Below are 17,485 nucleotides of genomic sequence, written 5' to 3' on the forward strand. Positions count from 1 at the left end.
GTATATACCGATTATTACGCTGTAAAGTGTCACAAAGTCACAACGTTAGAGCGCTAAGGAACATCACTGGAGCTTCACAAAAATTGTAATTTTAATAGTCTATGCTGAATGATGCCTTCAAAATATGCTTAAGTAAACACCTTGCAAACATGCGAAAAGGTTGAAGAATTACAATATGTCTGTGATTTAAATAATAATTAAATTCAATATTAAATAATAAATAATAAGTAATAATAAAAGCCATGTAGACCATGATAGTTTTTCAATGCCATGTATAAAGGTGATGCTGAAGCTGTCTGACAGCTGGGCAATAATTACCCCAGGATCAAACAAATAAAAACAAATTACTGCAGAGAAATGTACAGTATAAAAAGTTTATCTGGTTTGAAATTATAATTTTTTAAATCAAATATGCGTAACTCATGCAAATTAGAATTATACTTTTTTCGTTCAGGAATGTTATGGCTAATTAACAACAAAGTTAAAACACGCACACAAATTAACCTTCAAACCTTTTGAAACTTTTCTTGCCTTTGATTACCGCATCACTTATTAACAGGATTCAGACGATTATAAAGTTAATTAGTCGCCATTCGCTGTCCGCAAAATGTTGTTAAAAGAAAATTAGACAACTTAAGTATTTCACATGCATGTATGTATTAATTAAAAAAAATAAATAAATAAAATAAAAAAATATCTCTTAACTTTTTTTAAATGGTGTCTTCATGCATACATGATAATCCTTTCTTTCAAACAACAATGTTAACCCTATGCATATGATAAAGACATATAATTATACTGACACCATCTTCAAAGTGGATGGCTTTTTTTTTTCTATCTTAACTGTTTTGAGTACTTGGGCCAAAGCTATTTGCAATATTATCATTTGTTTTCTTTGCAAAAACCTTACAGGGGGCCTCCTCTCAGGCCATAAGTGGAAAGATCTGCCAGCAACATGCGAATGGTTGTGGGTTTCCCCTGGACTCTGCCCGGTTTTCTCCCACCATAATGGTGACTGCTGTCGCATAAGTGAAATATTCTTGAGTACAGCGTAAAACACCAATCAAATAAATAAGTAAATAAATGAAAACCTTATATTACATTTAAATTCTAACATTATTAAAATTTGCTACAATACTACATTTCATGGAATACAGCTATTTCCAAATTTGTGCATATGGCCTGATCTAAAGCATTTTTATACATTTCAGAAAGGTTTGAGCGTAAGATCCGAAATAATAAAGCTTTCATACTTTTGCATTGCTTGCATGCGACACGTGGTGAAACTGACAGCTTTGCGTTTCAAAAGGCTACCCAAGCTATTCTAGATGAAACCTTGAAAAGACCCGTATGTACTGTAAATCTTCAGTCTTTTCAAACATTTTTTAAAGTGAAATCTATGCATAAAATTATCAGGAAAATGACCCTATAAATGATTTGCTTATGTCACTTGATGAAAGTTTCCTAAAACTGTGCAAAGTATTTCTCTATACCAAATGCTGGCGAAGGAGGATACTAGGGGCAGGGCGTGTGGGATGGTGGCCCAAAATTTAACCAGTCATTTATTGTTTCTCAAGAATGCTACAAAGTTTCCAGATTAACGATTTGCAATCCGATTAAGTCCAGAAATTATATATTATAACCTACATTAAACAGCATTTGACATGAAAATCTGAAATTCCTGTTCCCCCCCACGTGTTAACTCTAGATACTTGTAGGTAGTAGGGAAACTTCGAGTTCAAACTCTTCTGTGGCTGAAGGTAAAAATTTTCACAAAATCTAGAGCAGACAAAGTATGCAGAAAACTGAAGAGCTGAACGTTTGTGAATGGAAGGCATTTGTGCCTATGGAACACGGCGAGGAAAGTGATTGGTAAATTAGTGTCAACAAATGCTGCCTAACATTTTTCGCAAGGCTCCTGATAAGGGTAGGGCTGTTTTTACCTTTAACAACAAACTTAAGGAGCTCGACCTCGAAAATCCCCTATTTCTCAACATTTCCGTATTTGGAAGATCAACTAACTTTCAGTATAGTTTATGTACCTTTTAATTTTGATTTTGGAGACAAAACTACATTGGTTGGGTTGGTAAATTTCGGATCTTCACAAAAAGTATAATGCTATCCATCTACACACAGAATGACGCCCTCATCAGAACAGGCTTGGTAAAACATCTAGCAAATATGCGAATAGGTTGAATAATTACAGTATATTGTACATAGTAACACTAAAACTCTGCATCACCTTTGGCATTTTTCTGTCTGGCGCTAGCGTATTAGTGTCAGGTTACCCTGAGCGTACAATTAGGGCGAAGTCGACTGTCAGACCAGGTCTACAGCTGACATCCTGACCCTGCCTGCTGCCAAAACTGACCCTCACTCCCTCCAAAGGGCAGACAACCCCCATCTGGCCGACCTCAGGTTTGACATCTGATACCCAGACTTACAGATTATAATTGTGCAAATAGAACTAAGTACAACCTTCATAATTCATATACCATAAAACTTCAAATTTTTTGTCCTTAAAAAAAATTTTCATTTTTTTTTCTATTCTAGCTCTTTTTGTCATTTGCAAATTTTTGGATGATTGTAAGCAGTGGTTTACACCACTTTCATCCACCAACATGAACTGATATCGTTTATATCGGTGTAAAAATCATGAGCATGGCATTTAACAACTACAATTTAGGGCCAATAATTTTCAAGTCTTTTCAAAATACAACCTGCTTTAAGAACTTCTTTGAGCAGACACTGAAACCATATATTATCACAAATTAATTAAGAATATTTTTTTTTTAAATTTATTATGAGAAAAATTTAAGTATGTGCTTCTAAAAGTGCATTTTACATAGCAAACTTTAGATGAAACAGGGTAACTCTGGTAAGCCATGATATCACATGTACTACACAAGCATCTGTGTCAGCATCCTAAATTGGAAAACAACATCCTGTCATCTTCATGCTTTTATCAATCGGGATATAAGAGAGTAAAATATCTAGGCTTAACTCACACAAAAAGTACAGTGTTTTCTGTCAAGTCTGAGTTATGGATATTTCAGAATACGAAATCAATAACAACACACAATAATTTTGATCCACTACAGCCCTTCAACACCGAGTTCATAAGTTCAAACCCAGCTCTTGCTACATGAAGGTGACTGTGTGCTTTGTTTTTAAGGTCTGTTCCCAGGACATTCTGTTTTATGGCTTCCACGTGACATAAACCCTTTAAGGTTCTTGAACAAACTACAACAGAAAAGCTTGTGTATTGTGAATACGGCATGAAGACACATTCTATGTTCACGCACACGTCACAGTTCTTTTCCAGCATTTCAAGATAAAGTGTTCGTTTTTAGACATTGATAAAAGATACTAATCATGAACTATACATCTGAGTCACCATTTCACATTATAATACAAAGGAATACCAACTAAGTGGGTGGGTGTGACTTTGGGGAACTATTTGAGCAGGTTAAATTGGGAGAATTTTTGTGAGATATTGTGTGTACAAAAAACCTGTGTCAGGCCTAAAAATATTGGTAGTAATGTATACCACTTTAAGAGCCTTTCATAAATCTCTTTTGTGATTTCATGGCAGTTGAGATTCACAAACTTTGGAACTTTTACACCTGTACAATCTAATGCAGGTATTTCCGGTGTTTACACAAGTCGCCTAAGTCTGCAAGAAATTGTGGTAACTGGGTGCCTTAGAGGTAAATGACTGCATGTCAACCACCAGGTATATTCCGGGTTGTTTAAAACAAGGCAGTTTTTACAGTACAGCTCTAACAAACAGGCAAGGCATGGCCGTGCATATGGAAAGGCAATGACACTGTCTTAACTCATGCTAAGTCAGGCAAGTTTCACCCAGGTGCCATCTGTAGAGACTCAGAGATGTCTTCAATGACCTGACCCGTCCCCCTCCTCTCCCTTCCGCCCCGCTTCTCCCCTCCCTTGAAACTCACTCTCCCACATAGCCCGCTAAACCTGGCTGTCCTCAGTCACAACTGTAAATTTTCAGAACACTCTTCAATCTTCTCCCTGCACCCCTGCCCCCAATTCCTCCCCCCCCCCCACCCCTCCCGTAGCTTCCCACCACAAAGCCTGTCAAACCTGGCTGTAAATGTCCCTAAAATGTCCTCAAGCACAACTGTAAATTTAACGGACAATTTCCATGCAATCCCCTCCAGCACCCCCCACCTCCCCTTTCCAGAAACCTAGCTCACCAATTCTCTCCTTCCCCCTCCCTACAACATTCCAGTTTTAATGTATGTTGTACCTTAGAAAATGTTATGCAATGGCATGACAACTTGATATCCTTAGAGGCCATATAAAAATCTCGTCAGTAAGTATATAAATCTGGCACCTGAACAATTTCTGGAAGGAATTAGATAATTGTTGTGTTATCTCTTCCCTTAATGCATTCCCTCATAGACATATTTTCATTTCATTTAATTTCATTTCTTATTCACCATAAACTTTAAGTTAAATACACAGGTATACTTGTGTGATACATTTGTATGGAATAAAGCTCACAAGACATATTTCACGAAATTTATACTCTCTATTTAAATGCTTGTAAATTGTAAAAGCTGAGCAATGTATCTAAAGTGTTGCTAATATTCCCGAAATCTGTTTCACATTCCTACGATATTTAACCATGATCTCATCCATCATTAAAAAATAAATATATACATACATATGAAAAAGCCAGATTTGTTTTAAGAGAAAACTTAAGAGTGGTCATTTTTTGGGCCTTGGATGTTAAAATTTGGAAAGACTAACAACTGATTTGGATGTCTTGATCCACAGCCTAACCATTATCATGAAGCTTCAAGTGTTAAAGTTTCAAACATCCTAGAATATAATGGTCTTGTAATGTATGTATAATAGTGGGTCTTGCCTTCTAGAAATAATTGACCTTAACGCCTGATACAATATTCCTTGTCAGTCCGATAATATGAGATGCCCCCTAAGCTCCAAACAACGACAATTGTGTACAGATGATATGGCGAAGTAAGTTGGGATTTATCTGCTCATTTTTATGTTAGGCACCCCCCCCCCCCCCACCCGCCCGACCTTTTAATGTCCTTAGTCAGTTATGTTCCTGTGTCCCTAAGCCCCACCCTTTCCATCATATGCCCTTAAGGAACACAGCATACAAACAACTTGCAGAATAACTGCACCAACACTAATTCCTCAACATTTTCAGATATGAAAGAGCAACTTTCAGCGCAATTTACGCAAATTTTTAATTTGATTTTGGAGACAAAACTACATTGGTTGGATTGGCCAATTTCAGGGCTTCACAAAAAGTAAAATTTTATCAGTGTACACAGAATAATGCTTTCAGAATAAGTCTGAAAAAACACCTTGAAAACATGCGAAAAGGTTCAAGAAGTACAGTAGCAGCACTGCGCTATACATACTATCCTGTTTGCATTTATGAATTTTCTTCTTAACCTTTGTTGTCCTGGTAAGGTACCAGATTACAGGTGTTCTTTTCTCCTTGTTAAGCTAGGGTAAGTGAATATACGCACACTACACACAGCAAAAATCTCCCTTTTATCTGCAAGTCTAATAATTTATATTTCAACATCAAAACAGATTTTTTTCTATTTACATTTCAAAAATTGTAATTCGAGTTGATCACGGTATTTGTGTGCACTTTGGGTGGGTTTGCACAGATTCGTCACAGGCAGGTAAAATGATAACTTCCTCAGGTAACCCAATCTGCCTCCAGCTCAATGCTTCCAGACAGGTGTGTTTTACACTAATTAAAAAATGTCTACCTGGCAGGTAATCTGGTAACAGATGTTCAAACATGAAAACTGCTGCAGGTCTAAAAATAATCAGACAAAAAGCAAACTATTTTCATATCATGATCAGACATTCCCTGGGGGTAGGCAGCTGATCGGGAGTAATGCTCAGTCGCCCTGTTCACGCAGTGATTGACAGCTGTCAATCATTCACACTTCAAAGCTTCACTGATTGATTTGACTATAGTGTTCAACATTGTTGCTACCGAGTATTGAGAATTCACATTATTTTGTCAAAGGGCTGTCCATTTAATCCACACTTCACTGGTAAAATGAATCTACGCAATACCCTAATTCTTCGACATTTTCAACTGCCTCTGTAACCAGTATTTTGTAACATTCTGGGAAAACTGTGGGGTGTATAGAAATAAATTGCACGGTTTTATGAAACTTGCATCCCTAGCGAAATAAAACAAATCATGTTTGGCGTCGTTTTCAAAATAAATGTATGCAAAAATTCCGCTGATAAAAGTGCTTTGAAATTGAAAAGGTTGAATATTTAATGCAAGTATACTGAAAGTTATTTACATGGTGGAGCACAGACAAAAGCATGTATTTAATGTTTTTCATCATTCCTGATGATTCGAATATTTATACCACTGTTGTTTTATTTAGTTTATTAAAAATCATAAATAGTGCTTTCTTCCAAGAAATTTTTTCCAAATTTTTCTCAGTGAACTTTGAACCTATATCATCAAGTCACCAACAATGACTGAATAATGTATACGCATAAAAATATTCGTGACTCAGTATTCTTCTAAAAAGTCATAAAGTATTCAATCATTTTTTTACCAACAAAAACATCCTTAAAGTTGATATGTATATATACACACACACATATATACATCATATATTGAAAATAGAGTTGGCTCACTGATAATGAAGACGAGTAGTCTTGGTAGATATACCATGTACCAGGTTTCATGTTTACAATGAAAAAAACTCCACAAACAAACACGACCATGGCCTTCTCTTACTCATGGCGATGGCCTTCCCTTGCTCATGTTTATGAGCAGCCATAAAACTGTCAGAACGTAAACCTGCCACAAGTGGATAACCTTGTCACTACAGTCTGGCAAGCAGGGCTTGTAAACAGCAGTGATACCATAACAAAGATTTACATATTCCAGGCCCAAGCTGGCATACGACCTTCATATGACCTACACCTAAGGTCGTGACCTCTGAGATTTAATTTCACAACATTACCCAGATTTACCTCAGTGACATAAGAGCCTCACCCTTCCAAGTATCTCGAGTCAAAACATGTGGGTGGAGTCTGAGCTGTTCCTTGATTTAAGTCTTCTGTATTTCTTACACATCATCAAGACAATAATTTACACTAGGGGTAATGCAGCTGTCTGACTTTGGTGTCTTTTTTAGTTCCCAAATTTGTTACTTAACTTAATTAAGTGAAGCACCTCACTATCTAGAAAGCATACACAGCTACATGGGACCCCAAACGCCAAAAAATTATCTTAACCAAAACAATAGGTCTGTAGACTTGCTGTTTCTTTAAGTCTGGCAATGTGACGAATGTCAATATCATTGTTTCCTGATTTTGGGATGGAACGAGCTCTTTGGAACTTTCCTCATGCCAAAAGCTATGACATATGTGCACATATACTTCTGTTACATCTATCATCAAAGCCATGATTTTTTTTATTCAGAATTATTCCATCTCATATTGAATGTTATAGGTTCACATTGTTTGTAGCAAACTTACAATCTCTGTACTGATTCAGGACCTAATATACATACCATGAGGGTTTTCATTCACTAAACATCTGTGCACCATTAAAACCATATTCCATCAAGAGGTGAAAAATGTGCACTTAATGCCACCTGGCCACACCGAGTGACCTGATTGGACAGGTCAGCTGGAACAGGTCACGCAGCAATTGTCATAACAATGCACCAATGGTAACCACGGGAACCTGCCATAGAATGTGGGAAAACGGTACATGACAGGAGCAAGCGAGCTTTTTTCTGTACTAAAAACCGTGTTATTTGGTGTGATAGTGGACTTTCTGCTGAGAACCATTTGCGTGTAAATGCCATCTGGTCTCCGTTCATTTTAGTAAATGCCATCATCCAATGTTTGTTCGAGCTCATGAAAAAAAGTTGCATTTTTGCATTGAATGGGTTGGGGCATTGTGAGGACGTACTGAAGGAAATGCTCTTGGCATGTGAAACAGTAACCATGCAGAGATTTGTGAGCTGCAATTTACACACACATGAATTCCACATTCATACTTATTAACGAGAAAAACATTTTCCTGAATGATCCGTGCAAACTTTTCACAGTCAAGCTGTTTATTTTGGCATTTTCTGCTATTAAGGCCTTCTAAAACCCAAGATTACTTTCCCAGAAAAATGCTTGGGTTTTGTCAAATAATTATGATAAAATCATGGTTTACAGTGTAATCAGCATCAATACATCAATCTGATGACCCATGGATAGAATACAAGGACGAGTGACACCTATCCTTATTTACATGATTGCATGGTGTCCAAATCTATGGGTCGAAACATTCGTATATCAGGCGTCAACCAACAAGGACGTCCAGGTCAATAATCGCGAGGCCAATTTTCAAAACCGACGTGTAACACTAACCACTAAAGAACTAAAAAAGTATAAAAAGGACGGAATCGTGCAACGGAAAAAGTTTTCAATGACGTTAGAAAGATACAAGGTGTGTTCTAGGCGACAAAGTTAAATCAGTAATCAAATTGTGGATCATTCTAGAATATAAGTTGTCGGAAGCGAAAGGGTCACTAAGTAAGACTATCACTGATGGAAAATATGCGCAAAACAGGTGAGTTATTAAGAGTTATAAACTATGAACATCACAACTTATCACAAACCCATAATCTTCAGTTTAATCCTTTAATACCCTTAAGGTGATGGTTGCTATTCGCATAAAGAAAGAAAACAACTGAGGCCAGAGCTGATTTTAAACACTGCACTAATAATGGACTGGGGTTGTCACAGAACGGACAGGTAGGAAAATTAACACACGAATAGTACTAGTGTAGGGCCTGTACATAATTTGCAGCTTTTTTATCTTACCAGGTGTAACCTGCGGATGGTCATGGGTGTCCCCTAGCCCCTCCTTACATAGTAAGGTTTTCCAGCAACCTGTGGATGGGCATGGGTTTCCCCGGCCCCTGCCTGGTTTCCTCGCACCATAATACTTGCTGCCATGGTATAAGTAAAATATTCTTGAATACGGCATAAAACAGCAATCAGATAAATAAATAAATCCTGCGCAAATGGAGGAAAACTTCTAAAAACACTGAATTATGATCATGATGGAAAGAAAACATTGCCTCAACTAATAGCGAATGTGGCTATGATGGCTGGCCCAGCCCAAGGGTCTGGATGTCGACATGTATTGCTAAATATTACGTACTGATTCATGGGGCGCTGGTTGAAATCCCTAAGACATCTCTGACAAGTCTCCAGTGCTCGACATGTAGAATTCCAAAGCAACACTGATACTGTCATAAAACTATCCCACCCCCCTTCAAAAAAAATATTCAAAAACATCTTATCAACAAAAATATATTTAAAAACATTTTTTATGAATATAACTGGATTAGCATTTATGTTTATTAGTATAGAGTGTTGTTCCAATTATAACATACATTAGTGAGGGAAAATCTGGCAAGGCACAGATAAGCAGTGATTGACATGACATTAGCTTATACGTGCCTGAAAAGCAGGATAAACGAAGGCCATACAGGTCATAACAAATTAGATGTAACACAATCACAATAATGGCCTAATGAGTTAGTAATTAGGCTAAGGAAATATCAGATAAATATAACAGCATTTTTTGTGTGTGTGTGGTGGGTGGGGGTGGGGTGGAGGGGATCCGTGTTGTTTGCTGTTCATGTCCAATGTGTGTATGGCCAAATTGTGCGCGTGTCCATGTAGGTCAATGTGTGTATGGCCAAATGGTGCGTGTGTCCATGTAAGTCAACGTGTGTATGGCCAAATGGTGCGTGTGTCCATGTAAGTCAACGTGTGTATGGCCAAATGGTGCGCGTGTCCATGTAAGTCAACATGTGTATGGCCAAATGGTGCGCGTGTCCATGTAAGTCAACGTGTGTATGGCCAAATGGTGCGCGTTTCCATGTAAGTCAATGTGTGTATGGCCAAATGGTGCGCAGTATTTGATTGGTGTTTTATGCTGAACTCAAGAATATTTCACTTATACAACAGTGGCCAGCATTATGGTGGGAGGAAAAGGGGCAGAGCCCAAGGGAAACCCACAAACATCTGCAGTTTGCTGGTAGACCTTCCCACGTACGGCCAGAGAGGAAGCCAGCATGAGCTGGACTTGAACTCACAGCGACCATGTACATGTACAGTAGATCAATGTAGGTACCACCCAACCTTCAAAGAAAATATCAGACCACACTTCTCTTCTCAGAATCAGCTTAATGATGCAGTTAGTAATGGACGAAATTTTATGTCGAATATGGCACAAGTTCAAAGCCTTTATGTCTTAAAATGAAAATGTCCTTGGGGGACAAGGACATTGTCCTGCTGAAGGCACGGTGGTATTCAGTTTGACAAGGGCTGACTGGTTGGTACTGGGTCAGGGCAAAACTGCCATGTGGCACATGTTAACAACACATCACCACAATGTGCAGTTCCTTGATCACCACTGAAGGTGTACGTAATAGCACATGTAAATCTTGATCACGGCACAGCCGCACTAGTTTCTCCTTGTGGCTCAACGCCAACAGTGATGGAACTCCTGTAAAGTGTACCTTTTAAACCCAGCCAGTTCAACACCCTCCCCCCCCCCCCCCCCCAAATTACCCTGCACAGGCTAATCAACCAATCAGACTGTGTCGGACATGTCGCGTCAAACGCCCCATCAGGCAAAATGCTGGTGCACGCCATCCTTCCAATCAGAGTTTAAGTGGAGTCACTGAGCGTTGACTTGTGGGGCTGCTCTGATCAATGATGGATGGGACCCGTATTGAGCGTTGATGGATGGGGCCTGTATTGAGTGTTGATTGATGGGGCGGAGTCAACTACGAATAGATAATGATTTATTGGGGGCTGCGGTTGAGGAACTACAAGTCATTATATGCAGTCAAGCGAATAATTCCTCTTTAACCAGCAAAAAGCTCTAGACTACTCCAGCCCCATGCTCATTTTGAGGATTAGCGAAGCTTATTTTCATTTGTCCGCAGTTACTCTTATAAAATTCGGTTTTGTAATAAAAATGATAACAGCAGTTTAAAGATAATTTCAAAAATCCTTTATCCCAAGAAATCTGCGACATATGTAGTGTACAATAGAATCTAGGCAAAGATACTTTCATGCTGACTTTTTTCTTTTAAGGGGGGAGGGGGGAAGAGGAGGCGGGGGGGGGGGTATTTCTACAATTCTGCTTCAGCCACCTACTCAAATAACTGATAAAAAAAAAATGCCAAGAAAACAAAGCATTATGTCTGCATTCCTACTGAATTAATGATACGTGCTAAAGGATGCCTGGCCATCATCAGCGGGTTCTCCAACAGCAGATTTTTTGAGGATTTACATTTTACAGCCATGAAAGCCTCGGTAATAATAACAGAACTATCCATGTGTCATTAAATATATGACAGTTTCCAGCTAACGCACGGAACAAAAATCAATCAATAAATGATCAATGATTCGGGCTGGCCGTTTAGTAGCTCTGACTACACAGGTGACTGACAGGTTAAAAACAGTTTTGATTGACAGGCGACAAGCTCAGACTGCTGTCACCTTTGACAGGTACGATGAGCCAGTGTTAGCCATCCCAATACATCAGGCTACCGTAAACGCTCTAAAGACCGGACTGTTAATCATCAAAACTCCCACAGTTGAATTAGACAGAAAAACCGAGTGCTACAGTCTAACCAGAATTACAAAATTACAAAAGGTTTTTCTTTGCATTGGGCATAATAAGCTTACTCTCAGGCACCCATCAATTCAGGCCCTGTCCCCTTTCTCTCTTTTCCAGACTATGTAATAAAAACAGCACCGTTATCAATGATTCGGGCCGTTATCTTAAAACTCAACTGCCATACATGGGAAGGTCTGCCAGCAACCTGCGGTTGGTCATGGGTTTCTGGGCTGTGCCCAGTTTCCACCCACCATAATGCTGGCCGCCGTCGTATAAGTGAAATATTTTTGAGTACGGCATAAAACACCAATCAAATAAATAAATAAATAAAATAAATAACTTAAAACTCAACTGAATAGTTATGCTTGGGGTTTAATGTTTTACTTAACAATTTTTCTCTCATATGATGACGATAAAACTAAATGGAGTGTACCTAATGTCTTACAACCTTTAATTTACCATTAGCCATTTAATGACATATTGTATATATATATATATATATATATATATATATATATATATATATAAATATCTGTACTCCATTTTAAATTACATGCATTAATGAATTCTTTAAAAATTGAAACTTGAAGTTCTGCAGAGTTCAATCCATACTTAACCTCATACAATGGGAGGGCACAGCCATGAAGGGTTTACCATAAATGCTGTAAAAGTGTGATAAAAATAAACACACTTTTACAACAAAAAAAGAGAACAAACCATTACCTTTTCTGCATGTTATGTTTCTTTTTGAGAGCAATTTTATTTTGCTTGAATAACTATAGTTCAAACCCAATAACTTAAAACACATATTTTGAACAAAAATATGGACAAAAACTGTATTTGCAGAGAACACTGAAAATTAACTGGTATCATTTTCTTGTCCTTTTTCAGAACAATACAGGATTGAATCTGGCCCAAACAGAGCTGATTAAGAGCAAGGTAATGTTTACTTTCGATTTAAAATGTGCTTGATTCATTACATGATCCAACTTTGCATCACAATAGAGTAGCCTTCAAGTGAGGCATGCCCAGAGTTACATGTATCCACCATATTTTATCGTGCTGCCTCAGTGAAGCATGTCCAAGCAGTGATGTTGATAGGTTGTCACTGAAGTGAGTCCCCGGGACACAGAGGTGGCTGAAAAAGAGGTTCCCAACAGAAATGAGTGGGTGCCATTGGAAATAAGTGGTCCCAAATAAAAGTTTTTCTTCAGAGTTAAACTTCTGTTTGATTTAATAATTTTAATAATTATCTGGCTTTTGGATCACTGAAGCTATCAACACGAGATTTCTTCTGCGCCTGGTAGATACCCAATAAGGGCAATATCGAGAAAAAATATTATGGTCCTGTTCCAGAACTGTGAAGCATTATTTTAGTGAGTGAATATATGTTTAGATTGCTACATGTCTTTGGCAATTCAATCTTCATACCATTACTGGTACTGATTCTTTTTACTGACTTAAAGTAATATAAGGATTTATGACTGGATATAAAATATAGAAACTGGTCCACTCTCAACTATTATACAATTTATTCATTTCGAAATATTTTTAAAAAGCCATCTTGTATTTATAAGATAAAAGTTTATGAACAATACACAAGATGTAAATTGTATAGGCCTAGTTTCTATGTGAGTTTTCACATTCAGCAGTGTTCAACAACAACATTTCATGTGCATGGAGTTGTTAAGGTTTACAGAGAATTTACACACAGGTTGTTGTCATAATATTTTCTAATGCACTATAGTTTGTCTCTGGGCATTTGTTGTGTATTTTGGACTCCAAAACTATATGGTAAATATCCACAAATAAAAAAAAAAAAAATGGCATCAATTCACTTAGCACGACTCTTACCTTGCCAGCTACATTTAAAATCAGTGAAATTTTCCAAACAATGTATGAGTCAAACAGGAAATATCGTTGTCGACGGAGACAAAATTGCAAGTTTTGTAAGGCAACAGCTTTCAATAATGCTGACACAAAATAATACGTCTGTGTAATTAGATAGAACCATGCTGGTCAGTAGATTATACATATTTTTACATTAAGATTCAGTTTTTTTATTTCTATGATTTCAATTTGGATTTGGTGAGGGGCCTCCTTGGCTCAGTTGGTTAGCGCGCTAGTGAAATGACCCAGAAGGCCATCACCAATGCAGTCGATGGGAGTTCAAGTCCAGTTCATGCTGGCTTCCTCTCCGGCCGTATGTGGGAAAGTCTGTAGCAACCTGTGGATGGTCGTGGGTTTCCCTGGGGCTCTGCCCGCTTTCCTCCCACCATAATGCTAGCCGTTGTCGTATAAGTGAAATATTCTTTGAGTGTATCAAATAAGTAAATAAATACATCAAATTGGATTTGGTGTCCACAATATGTAGCCTTACCATGTCTACCATATGGGGGAAGATTGGTGCATCCTTAGGATTTTTTTTTTTTTTTTCTGATTGGTGTTTTACGCCGTACTCAAGAATATTTCACTTTTACGACGGCGGCCAGCATTATGGTGGGTGGAAACCGGGCAGAGCCCGGCGGAAACCCACGACCATCCGCAGGTTGCTGGCAGACCTTCCCACGTACGGCCGGAGAGGAAGCCAGCATGAGCTGGTCTTGAACTCACAGCGACCGCATTGGTGAGAGGCTTCTGGGTCACTACGCTGCGCTAGCGCGCTAACCGACTGAGCCACGGAGGCCCCTGTGCATCCTTAGGATGCATCGGTAGTAAATCTATTGCGTCCTTTCCGATTTGTTTGCGCCAGAGATGCAGGACGCGTACCTATCAACATCACTTTCCAAGACACCAAATATGTCAATGTTTTACTACATGGAAACATATTTTCTGTAGGCATTGTGTGGGAAAGTTTCCTTAGTCATTAGGAGAATATATCAAAATTATTACATAAAAAAATTACTAGTATGACTCTGGGGTTGAACCCATACCTCTTGCATGTAAGGGAAAATGAATTTGAATAGCCCAGGTTCGGCAGATAAACCCATTATGAAGAGCCCAAATGTTGTCAGCACCTGTGTGCAATTAGCAAGCAGCATGTGTTAGTCAGAAGACCCTCATCTAGTTATAACACATGAAGTGTCCAATCAATGGGATGTCATCAATACAAAATTTCAAACTGTTTAGTCATTCATTACCTAAACAGATTTCTGGGGGAAAATAAATAATAACATTGCAGCGGTGATTCATGTCGGGCTAACAGCATCTCAGCAAAATCTGGAGTGGAATGGGCAGGATGCTTTTGATGATCTCTTGATATGCAATGTACCTCATGAATATTCAGCAGTAGCTATGAATCTTACCACAAGCAATCAGCTTGTGTGTTATCAAATTTGCTCGGTTTTATTTTAGAACGAGAGTAGTCATTTCCCGTTTGCGGGTGACCATGCTCGGTGATCGTCGCATAGACACTGCTTTTCCCATGCCAGAGTGGAGCCCGAGTAAAAAAAAAAAAAAAAAATCAGCCCAATTAGAGCGAGGATTGTGTGCGAACGCGTGTGTCAATAATCAGGACTACAGTTGCGTTGTGCTGACTAGCTAATTCCTAGCGAATTATTCAACGCTTGACAACTGATGACACATGAAAAAGGATGCCGTTAAAGATTACGCTTTCACTTGGAAACCTCTCTTTGGCCAAATCGTGTTTTCAGTTACACAATTTCATTAAGGGTTGTGTCATCATTCACGGAGGGTCTTGGATGGCTTGCGGGGGGGCTTCTGCCCTCGCGTGAATTGATGCTGGCGCCCTGCGAATATTAACGCGCGCGTCGGCTTCCTTCCACCTGTCATATTTAATTTTCGTCTGGAATGAGGGTTGCACACAGTTTCCTGACCACACTGAATGGCGACAAATAATTTAGGTGAAAATGCCGCTGCATGTCTGCTTAGTCCGTGCATGGGACATTACATCCCAACAGGCCAGTCTCAGAAAGAAGTTTGTTGCATGTAACCCAAATAAACTTTACACTAGCACGCACAACCCACAATGTTATGGTCCAACACTTTTCACATGGAAACAGTTCCGGTCAAAATGACATTAAAAATACTTTCAAAATATTTAACCATAAGACTGATGTAAAATTTAGATCTTTTCACTTTGTTTTTTTCCAAGTAAACTTAAGCAATTTCAACACATAAATCTGAAAGTAGTCTTTAGAATTATGATTCATCAAACAAAAAGCCTAATGCAAGATTTTGGTGTTTTTCCAAGAAAACATAGGTGATCTGAACAAATAAATTTGAAAGCAGTCTTTAAAATGGTGATTTTTATGGTGATTATTATCATTTTTTTTCTAATTATTACGTACATATTCCATGGTAAATTTGTTTAAAAATATTGCCAAAATCAAGAGCATAATAACACATTATAATAACAATAATAATAAGGGCTGAATCACATGTGAATGTTTGTAATTTGGAATTACAAAACTCAGATATAATCAGATTACCGTAATTCTTCAAACTTCCGACATGTTTGCAAGGTGTTTATTTAAGTATACTCTGACGGCAAAGTTCTGTGTTGACTAAGAAAATTATACTTTTTGTGAAGCCCTGAAAATGGCCCATTCAACCAATGTAGTTTTGTCTCCAAAATCCAATTAAAAATGTGCTGAAATTAGACTTAAAGTAGCTCTTTCATATGTGAAATGGTTGAGGAATTAGGGTAAATCAAAGTTCAGGCTGTGACACACTTGTAGCATTATGTGTTCAGAATTCAGATTGCACATTCCAAGAACAGGGTAGAAATCACCTGTGTCAATTTCTGGGTTTTGATTTCTGAGTCTTATTTATGACGGGAATCCTGGGAACTGAATCCTGGGAACTGAATCCTGGGAACTGAATCCTGAGAACTGAATCCTGGGAACTGAATCCTGGGAACTGAATCCTGGGAACTAATTCTCGTCACAAGCAGATTCTTGTACAGTCAGAAACATAGTTTTCCAAATGACCCTATGTTCTGCCTCCAATTTTCCATTCCAAATAATTCTACCTCCTTTGCTCAATTTGACACCGGAGGTTAATTCACATTATTAAAGGTATAAACACAGAATCTGTTTATTTTTACATGCAAAAATGAAACCTTAATTCACTGGGAGACACAGCCTAGAGTCATATAGATCTCATATGTCGTCTTGTAACTCCCACCAAACACATTTTTTCTCATGGCCCTTCCTTGTTCCCATGTTCCTGGGCCCCATTAGGCATCCGACAATAAGATTAGGGTCGCATTCCCTTGGTCCTGTCGTCACCAATTTGCACCCGAGAATTCATTCCGTTCTTGCCCAGACGCCCCGACTCTCTACGAAGCCATATCAGGTGACTCACTCGCTAACGCCATGTCTCTGGCCAAAGGACCAAGTGGTCTAACCGTTACACACTGTTGACCAATCACGTCAGAACAAATCTCTGGTCAATGGGGTCTGAGCTACGTCCACTTGACAGTGAAAGGCGGTCAATTACTGGTTCGACGTCCAGATGGTTTTCCGCGGCGATTGCTGATTCAGTTATTGAGGCGTTTCAAATCTAGGCACGCTGAATCATGTTATCTTCTTTATTGGAAAATGATGGGCTGATTAGAACATTACCAGCCAGTGTATAATTGCACAGTCTCATGCTGCACATCTGGTGTAACAGTATTCTGGAGTTATGTGAAGTTTTCCTTTTTTGTTACATGTACCATTATTTTATGCCGCAATGTCTTAGGTTTCTGTCAATATAGCTTAGCTGAAAATCAAGATTTCAAGCGATGCCTATACTGGTAAGGGACTTGGT

General features: G+C 38.5%; 1 long non-coding RNA gene across 1 annotated transcript in view; it reads left to right on the plus strand.

Moving 5' to 3' along the window:
* The window catches only part of LOC135464665 (uncharacterized), a 52,057-nt gene that overhangs the window by 12,679 nt on the left and 21,893 nt on the right, over positions 1–17,485 (plus strand). Inside the window, exon 2 of the long non-coding RNA XR_010443674.1 lies at positions 12,602–12,649. This is a non-coding gene — a long non-coding RNA (uncharacterized LOC135464665). The remainder of the gene's footprint in view (positions 1–12,601; positions 12,650–17,485) is intronic.

The sequence above is a fragment of the Liolophura sinensis genome, chromosome 4 (genome assembly GCF_032854445.1).
Source record: "Liolophura sinensis isolate JHLJ2023 chromosome 4, CUHK_Ljap_v2, whole genome shotgun sequence".
NCBI lineage: Eukaryota > Metazoa > Mollusca > Polyplacophora > Chitonida > Chitonidae > Liolophura > Liolophura sinensis.